The sequence below is a fragment of the Typopeltis vanoorti genome, chromosome 6, assembly GCF_054136105.1.
Source record: "Typopeltis vanoorti isolate ZY-2024b chromosome 6, IOZ_Tvanoo_1.0, whole genome shotgun sequence".
Lineage (NCBI taxonomy): Eukaryota > Metazoa > Arthropoda > Arachnida > Uropygi > Thelyphonidae > Typopeltis > Typopeltis vanoorti.
In genome coordinates this window covers 10,752,359-10,771,873 of record NC_143554.1, presented here as the reverse complement: position 1 = coordinate 10,771,873, position 19,515 = coordinate 10,752,359, and the positions used below count along the sequence as shown (strand labels likewise).

At 36.9% G+C, this 19,515-nt stretch overlaps 1 protein-coding gene across 4 annotated transcripts in view; it reads left to right on the top strand.

The window, feature by feature from the left end:
* The window catches only part of LOC150105280 (general transcription factor 3C polypeptide 4-like), a 267,680-nt gene that overhangs the window by 133,757 nt on the left and 114,408 nt on the right, over positions 1-19,515 (top strand). The window lies entirely within an intron of this gene.

Here is a 19,515-nt window from a genome sequence, read left to right as displayed (position 1 = left end):
ATTTGTATAAAGTAAGTAGCTGGTCAGATTAAAAATAGCACCTTGTTCAATAAAGGAAACAAAGGTTTTTTTTTGGAAGCCAAGAAGGTTATAGAAGTTCTGATAATGGTTGGAAAATCTAAGAAGAGAGAGAGAGATCTGGCCTTGACTGTTAATTGAGCATTATCAAAGGTAATGGGAGAAGAGCTACAGTCTTTTTTTGTGAGAAAAAAGACACACTATGTTGTAAACATTAAAGGTAGGTAGGTTGTTATTGCCCCATTCAAAGATGGTATAGAGATTAGCTTTTAAGACACTTATTTTAGATTATCTTGAAGCTTGAGATATTTGAGCACTGCAAGGTTTCTCATCTGAGTAGGATGAGTGAACACTCGCTGACCTTAAACCTCATCCATGGCACATGGCTAGCAAAACTGTTGATGGGTTTGAGATCATTATGAGAAAGAATGGGGTTGAAATAGCAGCTCAGAGGAACACTTGCATTAATCAAAAAATCTGAAGAGAGAGAATGCCCTTCACCATTACATACAGTCACTGATCGTGAGAGAAAAGTGGCAATCTAATTACAACAGAACAAGGCAGACATAAGATGGAAAGTGGTTGAGAAGCATCAATGACAAACTCTCAAATTTTGGAAATGTGAAGTACAACAGCACAGGGTTCTTCAAACTTTTCCATGTCACATGTCGAGAAGCTGGTGTGGTATAGACAAGCTAGAGATAAGGACTGATTATTTTCTTGATACTGCAGGAACTGTAGCCATTAGATAAGAAGTCTAATGTGTCTGGGCCATGACACCTTAAATGGCACTTTATCATTTATAAAAAGTATTTTTCCTCTTGATATTACTGATCTTTTTTCCTTTGTTTCCTTTGTTATCCATTTTGAATATTTCTCTTAGAAGCACAAAATTAATAAACAAACCTAGAGATAATCTATGGGTTCTCCCCCCCCCTCCCCACTCTGAAAAGTTTTTTGGGATATTTTGAAAAAACAAGTTCTTGACACAACCCCTCTCAAACCTTCCATCTGGTTAAGATATCTAGGTGATATTTTTTCCATTTGGTCTCATGTCTCAGACACACTAGATTTTCCTCTCTCACTTCAGTAGCGTGGAAAAAGAAATTAATAATAGTTTGCCCATTGTGGTAACAAACCTACCCAATGGTAACTCTCCTTTTCAGTATATAGGAAACTCACTCACACAGGCAGATACATTCACAAACTTTCCCATCATCCCAAACAATATTATTATTATTATTATTGTGCGGGCACTTCCATGAAGTCCGAAGACTCATCATGGGAGACCCAAACTATCCACACAAATTATCAACCTCCTCTTCGAACTCATTAACAGACAAAACAACTGACTCTGACAACCCATTCCACTCATTCACAACTCTCCAAGCAAAAAATCTAGTCCTGACATCCCCTACTAACCACACCTTTATTCAACTTCCAGCAATGAACCCTTGTTCTGGCCCTTCCAGCTGAGTACTGAAACATTCCCCTCTGCATCAATCCTATAAAACCCTTTAAGCAACTTAAATGTTTCTGTCATATCCCTTCTTTTTCTCCTATCAACCAACTTCTGCAATCCACACACTCAATCTATCTTCATTGGGAACATTCCACAGATCACTCATCATCTTGGTCACTTGCCTCTGAATCTTCTCCACCGCTTCCTCATCCCAAAGAAATCCAGGATACCAGACTTGAGCACAGTAATCCACATGTGGATGTATCAAGGCCTTATAAAGAGTAAGAACTTCCTTATCTCTCTTTGTTAATATGTTCATCAATAGCCAAGTAATATTATGGGCTACCTTAGCAACATATCCTCTAAATTTTAACTCTGTCTACCATCACCCCCAAATCTCTAGCTTCATCTATTTCCTGGAGTACAGTGCCATCAATGTGATACATAGTTTGTAATCTATTTCTCCCAAAATGCATCACTTGACATTTCTCGACATTAAACTGATACCCATTAACTTTTGCCCATACTGACAGCCTATTTAAATCGTCCTGCAAGCTCTCCATATTGTCTTGATTAACTAATCTTCTTCTTCTTAAGTATTCTGCAATTGAGCAGGTTCTTTTCTTGGTAGCAAAAACTTTCCTTCCACTCTCTTCTGTTCCGAGCCTTCTCTTTCATAGTTGTGTACCTGTCTCCATTCAGCATGTCATCTAGCATTGTTTTCCTTACTCTTCCTCTGGGCCATTTTCCATCTATTTTTCCTTCAATGGCATCTCTCATGAATCCATTTCCTCTCAGAATATGTCCGATCCAGTTTCCCTTTCTTCTTTTTATCCTATTTAACATACTTCTTTCCTTCTACTCTTTTTAAGATCTCTTCATTGGTTATTTTATCTGTCCATTTGATTTTTTCCATCCTTCTCGAAATCCACATCTCAAAGCTTTCCAAAATCTTAATTTTTTCTTTCTTCAATATCCAAGTTTCAGTTGCATAGAGGGCAACACTCCACACAACATTTTATCAGTCTTTTCTTTAGGTTTCTGTTCATTTTACTTCTGAATAAATTCCATTTTCTATTAAAGGCATCTCTTCCCATTGCTATTCTTGCTTTTATGTCACTTTTACATCTTCCATCACTGCTAATCACACTTCCTAGATATTTAAATGTCTTTACTTGATTAAATTTTCCCCCATATATTCTGATATCCATATTTGCCTCTTTCCTTGCTATTTTCATTACCTTTGTTTTTCTTATGTTAATTTTCATTCCATCATCGATACAGGATTCCAGTAATCTCTTCAACAGATGTTGTTTCAGTATTTCATAATAATGCATTGTCATCTGCATATCGTATTGCAAATATCTGTCTACCGCCATTCTTTATTCCTTCTTCTGCATTCTCCAGTGCTTCATTTAACATTGCTTCGGAATACATGTTAAACAAAATTGGTGACAGAGAACAGCCTTGTCTTACTCCTCATAGTTCTGTTGTACCATATATGTCTCTCACCATGGCAGTTTGTCCCATGTATAGTGAAATAATTAGCCTTCTGTCTTTCAAATCTATACCAATCTTTTCCATTACTTCCACCATCTTATCCTCTTTTACAAAGTCAAAAGCTTTTTCAAAATCTATATAACAAAATCTAATACTCTACTTAATTTTGAAACACCAGCAAACAGGTGAATATTTCCTTTCAGGTTATTTCTTATATCATTTATGTATAAATTAAACAGCAGTGGTCCCAGCACTAAACCTTGTGACACACGACTGGTCACCCATTTTTGCCTTGATGGCTGTCATCCTCTTATACACTTATCCAGTGTCATATCCATCCCTGTTTGTTATAATTTGCATAAAAGAGTTCCATGTGGTATCCTGTCAAATTCCTTTGCAAAATCCAGCAGAATCATTGTGTAGCCATTTCCTTTATCTAACTCTGCTGTTTCTCTGTTATAAAAAGATAGTAAATTACTAAGGCATGATGGACCCTTCACAAAGCCATGTTGCCTCTCATATAGAATCATATTTTTATTCAATCATTCTTGAATTCTCTTTTTTCTAACCAGCACATCTGAGATACTGATTTGTCTATTTGCTACTGCAATCTTAAAACCTGCCTTATGCAAGAGAATTATTTTGACCTCTTTCCTTGGAACTCTACTAGAGCTGAGACTTAAAGGGCCTAGTCAGAGGTACTGCCAGTTTGCTTGCACATTCTTGCAAAACCCGAGCTGATATCCCATCTAATTCCACTGTATTTACATTGAGAACCTCCAGTTCATCTACATCTGTTCCCACATTAGTGTCTGTCACATATGTTAAAGCAGTAACCTCACATGGATGATATACCCTTGCAAAGTAGTCACTCAGTAACTCAACTATTTTATCTGCTTCTCATAACCATCATCACTTATTAAGGTTAATCTTCCATAGTTATTCTTCCTCTTACTTGCCACATAATGAAAGAACTCTTTGGGATTTCCTTTGGCCTGCTCGGCTAAATTCTTCTCATAATCTGATTTTGCCTTCCTTGCCATGCTGGTCACCTTTCTTGCCTGAGCCTTGTACTGTTCATGAGTTTGCTGGTCATCTTTCTCTTTGTATACCCTCGATAGCATTTTCTTCTTCTGCAGGTCATGCTTAATGATATTACTCATCCATCTAACTCCTACCTGATTAACCCTCCTTACTTTAGGTATGCAATTTAACTATCTCCCATGCACTACTAACATCCTTATCCTGCAGTGTTTTATGCCATGGCACAGACCTGCCTTGTAGTTCTACATATAGCCCTTCTCGACAGACTATTGCTCATCTTGTACAATCTCCCAAGTCAAGACCACATGGTCACTTTCACCAATCAGGCAATGTGGTTACCTTGGTTATGGATAGCTCTTCTGATCCTATGATCAAGTCCAATACTCTCACACCCCTAGTCCCCTCCATCACATTGGTGAATATGGGCACATTGAAAATGGAGAATTGAACATGGTCAAGCCTATGGTCCCACAGCAGTTCTTAGTAAAAAGTGGAGAAATTTTTCGAGTCATTAGAGAAGGCTGCTAACAAACTATGATAAGAATAACTGGTCCTTGTTAGAGGTATAAACAGAAGACTAGGAAGTAATCTGAGTTATATTACTTCCAAGTTTTCTCAAAATGTTTTGAGTAAACTTGGATTGGTGTTGAGGCTAGCAGGTTTAAAGACGTACTGTCAGAGAACTCCTGAAAGATTTGTGATTTTTGTTGATTTATTAAGTGTTTTCTTAGATTTGATTGTGTATTTTAGTATATTATTGTAGTTTTATTAGTGTAGTTATTGTACTAAAGTGTTTTATAACAAATTTTAGAAAAATTATTAGTTTTTACTATTAAAAATGGCGCCAAAAATTCGTCGTAACAAGGCAGTGACTAAAACTAAGGTTACTACTGAGGAGAGTGTTTGTCCTGAACAAAAACACTGCTGCAGTGATGGTAATAATTTATCTGAGGATACGCTGACATTAGAAATAGCTCAGTTAAAAGAAATTATTGGGAAATCCACCAGGGAATTGGAAAACGTGGAAAAACATTTGTTTAAACTTCGACAGGATAAGAAAAAGGATGAGAACAAAAAACAGGCAGGAAAATACTGAACTTTAATCAAAATATTAATAACAACAAGGTAAGTCAGTTAATATCTAAGAAAAAAGAGGTAATATGGTATGGTGACTAAATTTTAAAATTTGTGCTTGCCGAGAAAGTCATCCCTTCTAGTTTCCTGGGAGCGAAAATTAAAAATATGACAAACGTAATTGAAAACCAAAAAAGAAATGTAAAAGAAATGGTAGTGCTGGTAGGTACAAATAATTTAAGTGATGACAAACATAGTATGAGAGAAGATATGAAAGGTCTGTTGGAAGAAGCGAGAAAGAAATGTCAGAGAGTAAAAATTGTAGGATTACTACCTAGATATGATAGTACTGAGTTAAGAAGGAGGGGCGATGATAGCAAATGATTTCACACGCAGGCTATGTAAAAAATATGGATGTGAGTTTTTAGACGTGTAGGGTGTGTTTGATGGCAGAAAAGATTTGTATAAGAATGATGGCCTGCACTTGAATTCATTTGGCATCAGAAGCCTGGAGAAATTACTTCTTGGTATGAGACTGAATGCAGAGAGTCAGGGAAACTAGATCATCAAGGGAGGAATGGGAAAAATGTGTGTGAAAGTTCAGCTATGGTATACAAACGTGATAAACATATAAATGCCTTTGAACATGATTATGTATGTGGTGTAGGAGTGAAAAAATATGCTTTGGTTCGGACCTTTAAAATATGTCTGGGGAGGGTAGAAGAGAAATTTTGTGATCAGAAAGAACAGGAATTTATTGAATCGTTGTGGGATAACTTTCTCAAGCAGCATGTGAAAGAAGGAACTCAAGGTCAAAGAGTGTTGGATTTACTCATAGCGTCAGAAGGGATCTCTGTCAAGAATATAGCTATTTTACCGCCAATTGGTGACAGTGATCATGCTGTTCTTTTTTGGGAAGTATCTACTTGTATTGAAGCTCCGATTAAATCAGTCTACATACTGAATTACAAAGCTGGAAATTATGAGCAACTTAGATGAATATTATCTTTGGTTCCATGGTATCAGGTACTGAATGGAAAAAATGTCAGCAATTCATGGGAATCTTTGAAAAAGTGCTTGAATGAGGCAGTATCTGAATGTATCCCTAGTGTTCGAAGAGTAAATAGGTTGGGTATGAAATGGATGTGCAGCCTTATTAAGCTAGAGATCCACAAGAAGAAGAAAATGTGGAAAGTATCGTGAGAATAAGAGTGAGAGGAGTTATGAAATATATAAAGCTCAGGCCTGAAAAGTAACGAGTATTGTGAGAAAAGCTAAAACGGAGTATGAAAAGAAATTAGCCATACAAGCTAAAGGCAATGCTAAGATATATCAACCAGGTGTATGTAGTATGGTGCACAGTGCTATTGCTACGTTGGATGAAGAGTTAGAGGGTCATAAAAATGAGGTTGAAGAGCTTTTGCACAACCTGGATAAGAATTTGTCAATAGGGACAGATGGATTATCTACCCGTTTGTTAAAGGAATGTTCAGCTGAATTGGCTAGGCCTTTAACACATTTGTATAACTTGAGTCTCAGCTCAGGAATGAGACCACAGGAATGGAAGGAATGTAATATAGTTCCATTGCACAAGAGTGGTGCAAAAACTGATGTGTCTAACTGCCAACCTATTAGTATTTTTGGTGTGGTAGTGAAGATTTTAGAGAAGTTAGTAAGAACTCGCATACAGAAATGGGTAGACAATCATTCTATACTCTGCAGGGAATAGCATGGGTTTACTAAAGGAAGGTCATGTTTTAGCAATTTGCTCATACGTTATTATTATTATTATTATTATTACAGGCAACTCCAGGGAGTCATTAGACTCATCGAGGGAGGGCCCCAAATCATATTCATCACAAATATTCGACATTCATACAGTATACATCATACCTCGCCTTAAACTCATTCACTGCCACAGCATCCACCACAGCCTCTGGCAGCCCATTCCACTCATTCACCACTCTAAAAGTAAAGAACCCAGCTCTAACACCTTTACTAACCACACTTTTGCCCAGTTTCCATGGATGTCCCCTAGTCCTCCCACAACCAGCCCTGTTCTCAAAAATATCTTCTGAATTAATTTTATAGAAACCCTTCAGTAATTTGAATGTCTCAATCATATCTCCCCTCCTCTGCCTATCAACCAATTTTAGCAACCCACAAATCCTCAATCTGTTCTCATAAGGTTCATTCCACAGACCTGCTATCATCTTGGACACTCGCCTCTGGATCCTCTCCACCTCCTCCCCATCAAGAAGAAACCTAGGTGACCAAATCTGGGCACAGTAGTCGAGATGGGGTCTTATCAAGGCTCGATACAGAGGAACAATAACCTGCTTGTCAACGTATTCTTCAGCATCCAAGTGATTGAGTGAGCTGATTTGGCCACTTTTGCAATGTGTCCCCTAAACTTCAACTCCTTATCCACCAACACTCCTAAATCTCGTGCCTCATCAATTTCCTGGAGTACAGTTCCACCAATGTAGTAAACTGCTGCTAATCTTTTCACCCCCAAAATGTATAACTTTACATTTTGCCACATTAAATTGACATCCATTCTCCTTAGCCCAGACCTCCAATCTATACAAATCATCTTGCAAAATTTTGACATCATCTGCATTCACTGTTGCCCTACCGAACTTTGCATCATCCGCAAACAAATGAACTGTTCCTCTCAGATCCCTTCCTATATCATTTATGAACAAATTAAACAGCAGTGGCCCAAGAACAGATCCTTGTGGCACACCACTAGTCATAGGCCATAAACCACTCTCTGATATCTCTCCGTCAACCACCCTCCTATCCATCTCACCAACCCTATATCCATCCCCATATGCTGCAATTTACTGATTAGAATTCCGTGTGGTATCCTGTCAAAGGCCTTAGCAAGGTCCAGTAGAATCACTGTAAACCCATTACCCTTATCCAGTTCAGCCGTCACTGTGTTATAATGCGTGAGCAAGTTACTGAGGCATGACCTACCCTTCACAAAACCATGCTGTTTCCAATACAGTATCCCATTTTCTTCTATCCAATCTTGTATTTTTCTCTTGACTATTTTCTCCAAGACCTTGATAATGATTCCTGTTATGCTGATTGGCCGGTAATTTTCAACAGCAGCCTTGGAACCACCTTTATGCAGCAGAACTATTTTCCCCTCTTTCCACCCCCTTGGAACTGACCCAGACCTGAGGCTCAAATTAAACAAAATGGTCAAGGGCACTGACAATTCTTTAGCCACTTCACGTACGACACGAGCTGGTATACCATCCAATCCCACAGATGTATTGACATTGAGGTTCTGTAATAGACTAGTTACCTCTACTTCATTCATCACAATTCCAGTATAAGCTGTTGGTTCTTCCATTCCTGCAATGTCACCACCTGGATGATATACTCTTGCAAAGTGCTCGCTCAGTAATTCCACTATATCGACTGATTCGGTTACCTCCCTACCCTCAGCATTTTTTAAGATCATTCTGCCATGAACATTTTTCCTTTTACTTGCAACATATTGAAAAAACTGTTTGGAATTCTCTTTAGCCTGCATGGCCAATTTTCTTTCGTAATCTGCTTTTGCTTTTCTTACCACCCTTGTTACCATCCTGGCTTGAGCTTTATACTGTTCCTGTGCCTGCTGGTCACCTTTCTCCTTAAATTCCCTCCACAATTGTTTCTTTTTTTGCAGCTCAAGCTTAATAGTGTTATTCATCCATTTAACCCCTACTTGATTTATTATTTGGACTCTTGGTATACAGTCAACCATTGCCTCCTGCAAACAGTTCTTAACCACCTCCCATGCACTATCAACATCCAGCCCTTGCAGTTTTACATGCCATGGCACTGAGCCAAGCACACACCTAAGCTTGTCATACTTACCAGCCCGGTAATTCCACATGTACCCTGTCTTAATTGTAAATTAAACTCCTTTAGCCACCTCCCAAGTCATGACCTTATGGTCACTCTCACCAATTGGTGGCAACATGGTCATGTTCGTTACAGCCACATTCTCAGTTGCAATTACTAGGTCAAGCACTCTCTGCCCCCTGGTATTTTCCACTACATGCTGTTGCAGATAGTTGTCCCTTAATAACCGCATAAAATCCAATTCCTTCCTCCCATGTACCCTCTCCTCTTTCCAGTCAATGTTACCATAATTGAAATCACCCATAATAATTACCCTCCTTCCACTCATTTCTTCTATTTGCCTATGCATACTATCCCCACCATCTATTCCATCACCTGGTCTATAGCAGCACCCAATTGTATATTTTGTTCTGCTACATTCTATCTCACACCAAACAGCCTCAAATGTGCTCTTTTCTCTATCCTGCAGTTCAACTTCTATACTCCTTGGCTGCAACTCATCAGCTATCATCAATAACACCCCTCCCCCCTTTTTATTCTCCCTGTCACTCCTGAACATGCTATACCCGTCGCATTCAATCCCACTAGCTTTATCATCTTCTGTCAGCCATGTTTCACTAATACCAACAACCTGTGGCCTGGAAGTGCCAACCAAGTCCAAAAACTCTTCCTTCTTGTTCCTAATACTCCTGGCATTAGTGTACATGAATTGCTGAAGCCCATTAGTCCCATCCCTACTTTGATGCCTTATACTAACTATCCCATTCTGATTTGTTGTCCTTCTTACTCGCTCGGGCATATTATACTCATTCATACACTCAACTGCCTCCCTAAAGTCTGCATATCTACTCCCCCACCCCCTTAATAAATCTAGTTTCCCTGAGTCTGTACATCCACTTCCACATCATTCATCAACACTTTTTCAAGCCTCCGTACACCAACTCCATTCAAATGTAACCCATCCATCTTATATAAATCCTTTCACCCATCGAACTCACTCCACACATCCACAAATTCCACACCACTCTCCATGCCTAACCCACACATAAAGTCATTGGCAATTATGGCCCTCCTTCTAAACACTTTACTGTCATACCGCAGTAAAATACTCACCATCCTAACTCTCCCACTCTTCTCTTTTGCTACCTCAAGTAATTCCCTCACATCCTCTATCATTTCCATTTTGTCTTCTTTCAAATCATTTGTTCCTGCCATGATTATCATCTCTTTCACCCTCTGTTTTTGCATGCGAATAGATTCGCTGACGTCCTTTATGTTTGCACCCGGCTGATACGATTTCGTCAAACTCTCAACTATCACACCTCTTAATAGCGAATCCCCATACAGCACTCGCTCCTTCATTTTATTGACGTTTACGAACATTCTATTATTTGTTGTCACAGACTTTCGCCGTTTATTAGTCGGTATGTTCAGCACACATTTTTCCATACGCTCCAGTTGCCTTTTTGCTCTGTGTATCGCTCCGTTCAAACGTGCGATTTCACTACTCGCATTTATCTCACCATTTTCATTATCAATCAAATCATCCATTCGTTCTGTATTTCTACCTTTATTTACACTTTCACTGACGCTCTCACACCTATCTGGCACTACCTCGCAATTCTCTATCACACCGTCATTTTCTACATTCTGACTATCATTAACGATATCACTCTCGCCACCCGAAACACGCTTGAGATCTTCATTCTCCTTACACTTTCTGCACATATTAACTCCACTATCACCATCTAACCAGACTCCCACTGCTCTTCGCAAAGCATACATCTCACAGACAGCACATTGCATAAATTCGTTTACATCAAAACTCTTAAACAAACATGGCGACCTGGCCGCCATTTTTTTTTTTATTGGTGCGATATGTACGCTATCTTATCTTAAAAATAATAATTAAAATAACACAGAAAACACACAAAAATTGTACAGACACGCCAAGAAACAAAAAAGCAAACAATACTACGTAAAATTCCAGTAAAATTGCCAATGATAACACAAAATACTACTAATCTTTTCAGGAGCTCTCGACAAGCCGACGATCATATCAGTGCGACACCTAGCCCATTTATAACAATGTTACGGCCAAGTTGGATAAAGGAAATGGATACACTATGATAATTTTGGATTTTTCTAAGGCATTTGATAGGATACCACATGATAGGCTGTTGCATAAACTGGAGAATATGGGATTGGAACATAATCTGTTGACTTGGATCAGGGGATGGTTAACAGACAGATATCAAAAAGTGGTATATAGTGGGTGTAAATCTGCAAGATTTAAGGTAACCAGTGGTGTACCTCAGGGTTCAGTCCTTGGGCCATTATTGTTCAATCTATACATTAATGACTTCAAGCTGGGTCTATCATCAGATTTGCAATTGTTTGCTGATGATGTGAAGATAGGCAGGGCAATCAGGGATGCTACTGATATTCAGCAATTTCAAAATGATTTAAATAGACTGCAAATCTGGGCAAACGAAAATGGCTGTTAGTTTAATGTTAGTAAGTGTAAAGTTATGCACTTTGACGTGATTAGAGATCCAACTGCATATTATATTAGCAGGGTTATGCTAGAAGAAACCGAAGAGGCAAGGGATCTTTGTGTATTGGTGGATAAGAATTTTAAAGTTCAAAGGTCACATAGCAAAAGTTGCAAATACAACTCAGATGATAATTTGTATGCTGAAGCACACCTTTACATGTAAGGATAAAGAAGTAATTTTGCCTCTTTATAAGGCTTTGATAAGACCACACTTGGATTACTGTGTGCAAATTTGGTCTCCCGGGTTCCAAGGGGATAAAGAAGCTGTGGAAAGGGTGCAAAGAAGAGTTACAAAGATTATATACAGATTATGGGATTTAGATTATGAGGACAGATTGCAAGTGTGTGGATTACAGACTCTGGTTAACAGGAGAAAGAGGGGTGATAGGATAGAGGTTTATAAACTTTTGAATGGGTGTTATAGCATTTCAAATGATGAAATTTTTCATTATATGGAAGGTGGGGAGAGAACACGGGGGCATCCATGGAAGTTAAGGTTGTTCTCAGTCAAGAAAGGGGTAGCTAGGTTTTTCTCTCAGAGAGCAGTGAGTGAGTGAGTGGAATAATTTGCCCTTAGGGGTAGTGAGTGCATCTAGTATAAATGAATTTCAGGGAAGGTATGATAGCTTGGTTTGGGTAATTTACAGCCTCCCTCGATGAGTCCTTGACTCCCTGGAGGTCTCTCAGATAATAATAATAATAAAAGTGCATAGTGAATAATAAGGGAATCTGCTTGCAGAATTTCTATTAAGTACATGGACTACTCATCACACATGTTCTAACAGAAAAATATGTACTAATGCGCATGGAAGAAAAGACATGAGAAAAATAAGTTGACTGTGTTATTGTTCTTATATCTTTATTATTATTATTAACATCAGACCTCCATGGAGTCAAGATTCATTGTGGGAGATACAAAAGGCCCAACAAATAGTGTTTTAAATGCATTCAATGCATCTGCATTCACAACCACGATGTCAGTCAATGCATTCCACTAACCAACCATTCTCAATGCAAAGCACCTGTTCCTTATGTCCCTGCTCATACCCTCCTTATATAGCTCCCAGGGATGTTCCTTTGTTCTACTCCCTTCTCCCATTCTATGAAAAATTTCTTCTACAACCTAGTAACAACCCTTTACCAACTTAAATGTCTCAATCATATCTCCTCTCTTCATTGTATTCACAGGGCTTTGCAAACTGCATTCCCTTATGCAGTCTTCTCTGACCCTTTCTATTATATCCTAATCACCATGAAAACCAGGGGACCGAATCTGTGCACATCAATCCATATGAGGCCTGATAACCAAAAGCTCTTTATTTCTGTGGTTAAGGTCCTCTGTATTATTGCCATAATTTGATATAATGTGATGACTTCAAAACTTGTGCATTGTGACCTCTGAACTTTAATATACAAATAAAATAACAATGGTCCCATAACAGATCCCTGCGGCACACCACTAGTTACTGTCTTCTTCCAGGATACTGCATCTTCATACATAACTTCTGATACCTGAGAGCCAGTTGTCCATCTTGCTCACTAATCTGTCATCCAATCCCATCTGACCCAGTTTAGTTACCAACTTGTGGTGTAGCAATCTATTCAAAGCCTTTGCAAAATCAAAGTATACCACTGTATATGCATCTACTTTGTCCAGTACATGTTAGTTTATTTAATGGCTTAATTTATGACACAACAAATAAGTTAAAATAAATATTAATATTTATTTTAACTTATTTGTTGACATTTCACTAGTGTTATACCTAGCATCTTCAGAGCACAAAAATAGTTTGTCACAGTACACAAACAACAACAACAATTTGTTAACGGTGGGATCAGTTTAAAAATTGTAATGCACAATACAAGGAAATAAAGTCCTAATTGACAACATGTACTGTTGGATAAACAGAGAGTTAACAAGTATTAATTTGATCTTAAAATGAGTGTCCCAAATTTTTGATAAATTGATACAGCCATACTTGTTGAGTTTTGGAGTATGTTTTGAAGCTGTTCAATTCTAAAAACATTCTCTCAGACTTATAATGACTTCTGTGTAGTGGTCCCCCCCCCCAATCAATTTGATTCTGGTAAAGGGGTATCCAATGCATAGCCTGCTAGTCCCAACTTACCATTATAATGTTGCCAAAAGTATTTATGTTCTTTCACGTTTCACCATGCATATATGTTGCGCTCACAACACTGAACCATTTTCAAAAAGTTTACATTGTTGAGAGCATTGATGCACTGCACATTGTGTAGATCTTTTTCATACCCACCATTGTATTTCCATTCAAGGCAAGATTCAAAAATTCAGTAAAAAAAAAAAAAAAAAAAAAAAATCACCATCAAATCCAGAAAACCCAACAATCACTCAGTATAATATTTATTCAAAAATAAATATTATACTGAAATGCAAGCAATATTGGCAGTCATTACACAAAAATTTTACTTTTCTTTTCCATAACTCTTTAGCAATGACCACTAGAGAGCCTCAATGTACATGATGGTTCAGGATACAAGAGCACACGGGAAATTTGAAATAGCAAATGACCATCCTTTAGTTTTTCACTAGGATAGAAATTAATATTGGATCAAAAAGAAAAACATGTGGAAAATTTCTAAAAAGAATCAAAGGTGAACAGCTTTCAGTTGTGAATTATAGATTTAAATATGCAAACATTATATAAAAAATGAAAGAGTTTGAACACAGGAACCAAACCTTGAGATCGAATTGCAAAATCTTAAGAAAGCATTGATTCATCTGGAAGCATGCCGTGAGGTTCTTTGCAGTGAGAAATATCTACATTTCATAGTTGACATAAGAAGTTTAAAGAGACAATTCAAGAAAAGAAGAATATCAAGCATGTGTAGCAAGTAAGCCAGGAGATGCCCTGAAAGAATACAAAGAGAAATGTAAAGAAAGCTGTGATGTGTACACAAGTACTTGTTGGTAATCAGAAGTCATTGGAATGCTTTGGGAAGAATATTATTATTATTATTATTATTAAAACCTCCATAGAGTCAAGACTCATCGCAGGAGGTCCCACTGTTACATACGGAGTTTATCATACTGTGCCTTAAATATGTTCACTGTCTCTGCACTCGCCATACTCACGGGCAATATATTCCAATCACTCTCCTCCAGTGGTGCACTCTTGATTTAATCTTGGAGCAAGGGACAAGTTGAGTAGACAATTTGAGAATATACCTACGCATTGCATGTGACCTATGACTGAGCATCTGCAGTAATCACCAAATACATGATACTCATGATCTCCTCTGGCTTGGCTCAGGCAAATGAAGTAGCGCTCAGTGCATCCAGGCACTGCTTCGTTCGCCTTGCGTTTACGGTGACCATGATTCCCGAGAACTATAGGGTATTCTCACCTTATGTAACCACTAATTCATAAGTAGTATAGAAATAGAAGACACGACACAACATAAATAAAAAAATGAATTTTAATTAGAAAAAGATTTTTGGAAAATTTTCTAGTGTTTTTTCCTTTTTCTTTTTTTGAGGGGGACAGTCTCCTCCTCCCCTGGGGTACACAACTGCTCACCACTCTGCATGCAAAAAATGCTCTTCACATGAGTAGTAGTGGTAGTAGAGTAGTATAGTATAGTAGAGAACTTTCATGATGGTAACAAAATGCCTTGCAGTTGTCAAACTCAAAATGCATTTAAAAGGAATTAGATATGATATTAGTGATATAATTATAGTAGTTATATAATTATAGTATAATAATCTAGTAATAAAAAAAATAGTAATATAATATAAAAAATTTTGTTTAGCCAGAACAATTAATTTAAGTGATTAATTAAATTTGTTCTAAGAAACAAATTGAATTTCATATTTATAAACTGACCCCTGTTCACTTTGTTAGCATGAAATTCAGTTATTTCAGTTTGTTTGTTAAATGAATAGTCAGCATTGTTTATTTAACAAACTCTGTTCTGTCACTGCTTGTTAAATGAAACAAACGGTGACAAAACAGTAGTAGAAAATATTTAAGACGATTGCAAGGAAAATTAGCAGCAGTAATTATTAATACTTGAGATAAAAAGCCATCAGCTGGAATAGATGATATTTGACCATAAATGCTGAAATATTATTATTATTTTGGTAGCCTCCATAGAGTTAACATAATCATCGTGAGAGCCCTACCAGCAACATGTCTATCATAATGTGCTTTGAAGTTATTTACACTGCCTGCATTCACAATACACTCAGACAATGCATTCCACTCACTAACAACTCTCCATGTAAAAACTACTCCTCACACTCCTCTTCACCACATCTTTATACAACTTCCAGGGGATGGCCTCTTGTTCTTCACACCTTAACATCCACTTTATATAATTCGTTCTGTATTAATATGATAGAATATCTTAACTAACTCGAAGGTCTCTATCATATCTTCTCTTTTCCTCCTATTCACTAACCTCTGTAATCCACATTATCTCAAATATTCATAACCAACACTCCAGAGTCCTCATATCACTTTGGTTATTTGTCTTTGGACCCTCTCTAATGTTTCCACATCACAATGAAAACTAGGTGACCAAATATGAACAAAACAGTTCATATGTGATCTGAGCAATGCCTTATGTAGAAGCAACACCACCTCCTTATCCCTACTTGTCAATATACTTCTTATCATAGCAGCAACATGATGTGCAGTTTTGCAACACTTGCGATGTGCCCTCAGAACTTCGGTCCACTGTCTACCATCACTCCAGGATCCCAAATCTCACCACTTTCTGAAGTACAGCTCTACCAATACAGTATGTAACCTTATGTCTCTGTACACCTTGCATTTATTAATATTAAAACTGCCACCTCACTCATTTGTCCAAGCTAAAAGTCTATTCAAATCTTCCTGTAGAGAATTAACAGCAGCAGCACTCTACTCCTCATAATTCTACCTAACTTTGCATCATCGGCAAACATTTGAAGTCAATCCACATGAAATATCATTAACAAATAAGTTAAACAATAGGTGTGCCCAAGAACAGAATCCTGAGGCACACCGCTGGTCACCTTCCTTTTCTAAGACACTGCTCCATCATGCACAACTTGCTGGTGTCATTCAGAGAGCAAGTCTCCAATCCATCTAACCAATATGCTATCTATTCCTATCCTCTGCAGCTTGTACATCAACTTATCATGTGGTAATCTATCCAATGCTTTTGCAAAGTCCAAGAATATCACTGTATATGATTCTCCCTTATCCAAGACATTCGTCACCTGATCATAAAGCATAAGCAGAAAAAACAAGACCTGCCCTTCACAAACCAATGCTGATGATCATAGAGAATGTTATGTCCGTCAACCCAATCCTGTATTCTATTTCTAACCAATTTTTCCAACACTTCAATCACAACTGCAGACATACAGACCGGTCTTCTGCTCTCAAACCATGCTTGTGGATGATATTATTTTGCTTTTTTTTTTCCACTCCTTAGGATCCTTCCATACTGTGAGACTTTCATTAAATAACCAGATCAAGGGCATGGCTAACTCTGTTGCACATTCTTTAAAAATATGTTGTGATATGTCATCCATTCCTACAGCCTTATTAACAACTAACCCAAGCAACACTTGATACACCTGATTTTCTCACCTTTAATTCTCCTAATTCTTGCCTCCCTTCTACGTGTTGAACAGCATCATTCACACCACTATGATATACATTGATGAAGTGTTTGTTAAATAATTCCACTATATCATTTGTTGTCTTATATAGTTAAAAAAATTGTGAAATTGTAATCCTCAATTGTATTAAATAAATTTATCTGTTATATTTTAATTCAATTAGTTTTAATTTGAGCCCATTAGTTTTAATCCATGAACATGTGACTGTATACATAGAGGGATTCTAATTTAAGCATGCACACTACTGTTTTTTAATTCAGTTCCTAATGTTGTTCGATAATTGTACTGATGATGTCTTAGAATACATAAAACAAAATATTTACATAATAAAAAAGTTATTTACTGTGGAATACATGTTATTCTATAATTATAATTTGATATTTTTTTTGGGATAAAGATTGAATACTTCTGTCTATGTTATGAAAAAAATCCATCCCATGATCTCCATTTTGATCTTCCTCCCATGTAGATACACGAGATGAAGATCAAAAGAAAAAAATTAAAACCTTCTTCGGTCGTCCACCTAGACTGTATGGGCTTCCGAAAGTTCATAAACCAGGTATTCCGTTGAGGCCAGTTGTAGATTATGTAGGTTGTCCCACTTATAAAATTTCTAAATTTTTATCAAATTTACTCACTTCTTCAACTAGAAGAACTGATACTTTGATAAAAAAATTCCTTTGGATTTCAAAAATAAAATTTCAGATCTTCATTTGGACGTTTCGGATATTATGATCAGTTTAGATGTTGTTTCTTTATTTACAAATGTTCGTTTATCTGAAAGCATTGAATTATTGCAACAAGAATTTCCTTCGGCCATTGTAAAAATATTTGATTTTATAATACATTATGGTTATTTTTCCTTTAAAAACAAGTTGTATCAACAAATTGAAGGAACAGCAATGGGCAATCCTCTTTCTCATGCTATCGCCAACTTTTTTATAGAACATTTTGAACAACGTATTTTTGACAACATTTCTCCCAGACCTACTCATTGGTTCAGATATGTCAATGACATTTTTGCTATCTGAAATGGCTCTTCTGATGAACTTCAACAGCTTCTCTCTAAGTTAAATGCACTTCATCCAAGGATCTAGTTCACCCTAGAAGTAGAATCTAATAAGCAGTTAGCCTTTTTAGATCTTTTAATTCTTCGCTAACCAGATGGTAACCTACATTTCTCAGTCTATAGAAAGAAGACTCATACAGGCCATTATATCCACGCTGAATCTCATCACCATCCCAGTCAAAAGGCAGGAACTATTAAAACACTGGTTCATCAGGCCCACTCCTTTTGTTCTTCAGACGATCTGTTACAAAAAAGAACTGCAATATATTATTTCCTCATTTTTATCTAATGGATATAAGAATTCCTTCATCAACACAGCTTTGAGTAGTTTTAATACATCTTCCTTTTCAAATACAGAAGAAATAACACGCATTCCTATCCCTTAAGTACAAGGCATTAGTGAACATATAGCAAAAGTTTTAAAACCACTGAATATTTTTGTTGCCTTTCGACCTTCCAGAAAAATCTACACCTTTCTCACTTCTCCACAGGACAAGCTTCCACATCTTAGTTATCCAGGTGTCTATCAGATTCCTTGCTCTTGTGGATTATCTTATTTCGGACAAACAGGAAGATCTGCTCTATTCAACTAGAAGAACACCAGTCTTATATTCAATACCTTGAACCTGAACAGTCTGGACTTGCAGAACATGCCATCATCATCACTAGACATAGAGTTCATTGGAAAAAGACAAGTCCTTCACAAAAGTCGGTTCCTCATGGAACAGCTTTATAAAGAAACGCGAAACTTTACTCCTCTCTCCTAACTTAAACAGATCCGATGGCTTATGTCTATCCCCTTTATGGGAGATTTACTTTATAAATCAGCTAATCTTTCCTAACTATTTATTGTACATATATATATAATTTTATTTTTATTTTATTTTATTTATTTTTTAGTTAGGAAATTTATTGACCTTTTTAGTTATCTTACATTAGCTACTTAGGTGGCATCCTTTGGAATTGTCAGTTATTGTTCATTTAGGTTTAGAAATGTACTGAAGATGCCTCTGATGCACAGGTGAAAATTTTGTTATTAAATATATTTTACTTGAGTTTTTTTGTTATTATAATTTTGAATCAGTTTGCATATGCTGGATACCAGTATTCAAAATTATGAATAATCACTGGCGATTTTCATAAATAGTAAGATTTTCATTTTTATTAATTATATTCTCCAAAATGCATAATCACCAGCAATAATGCATTAATATCTGAATTAATTATATTGACTTAACATACATATCAGATCCACATGCAAGAGG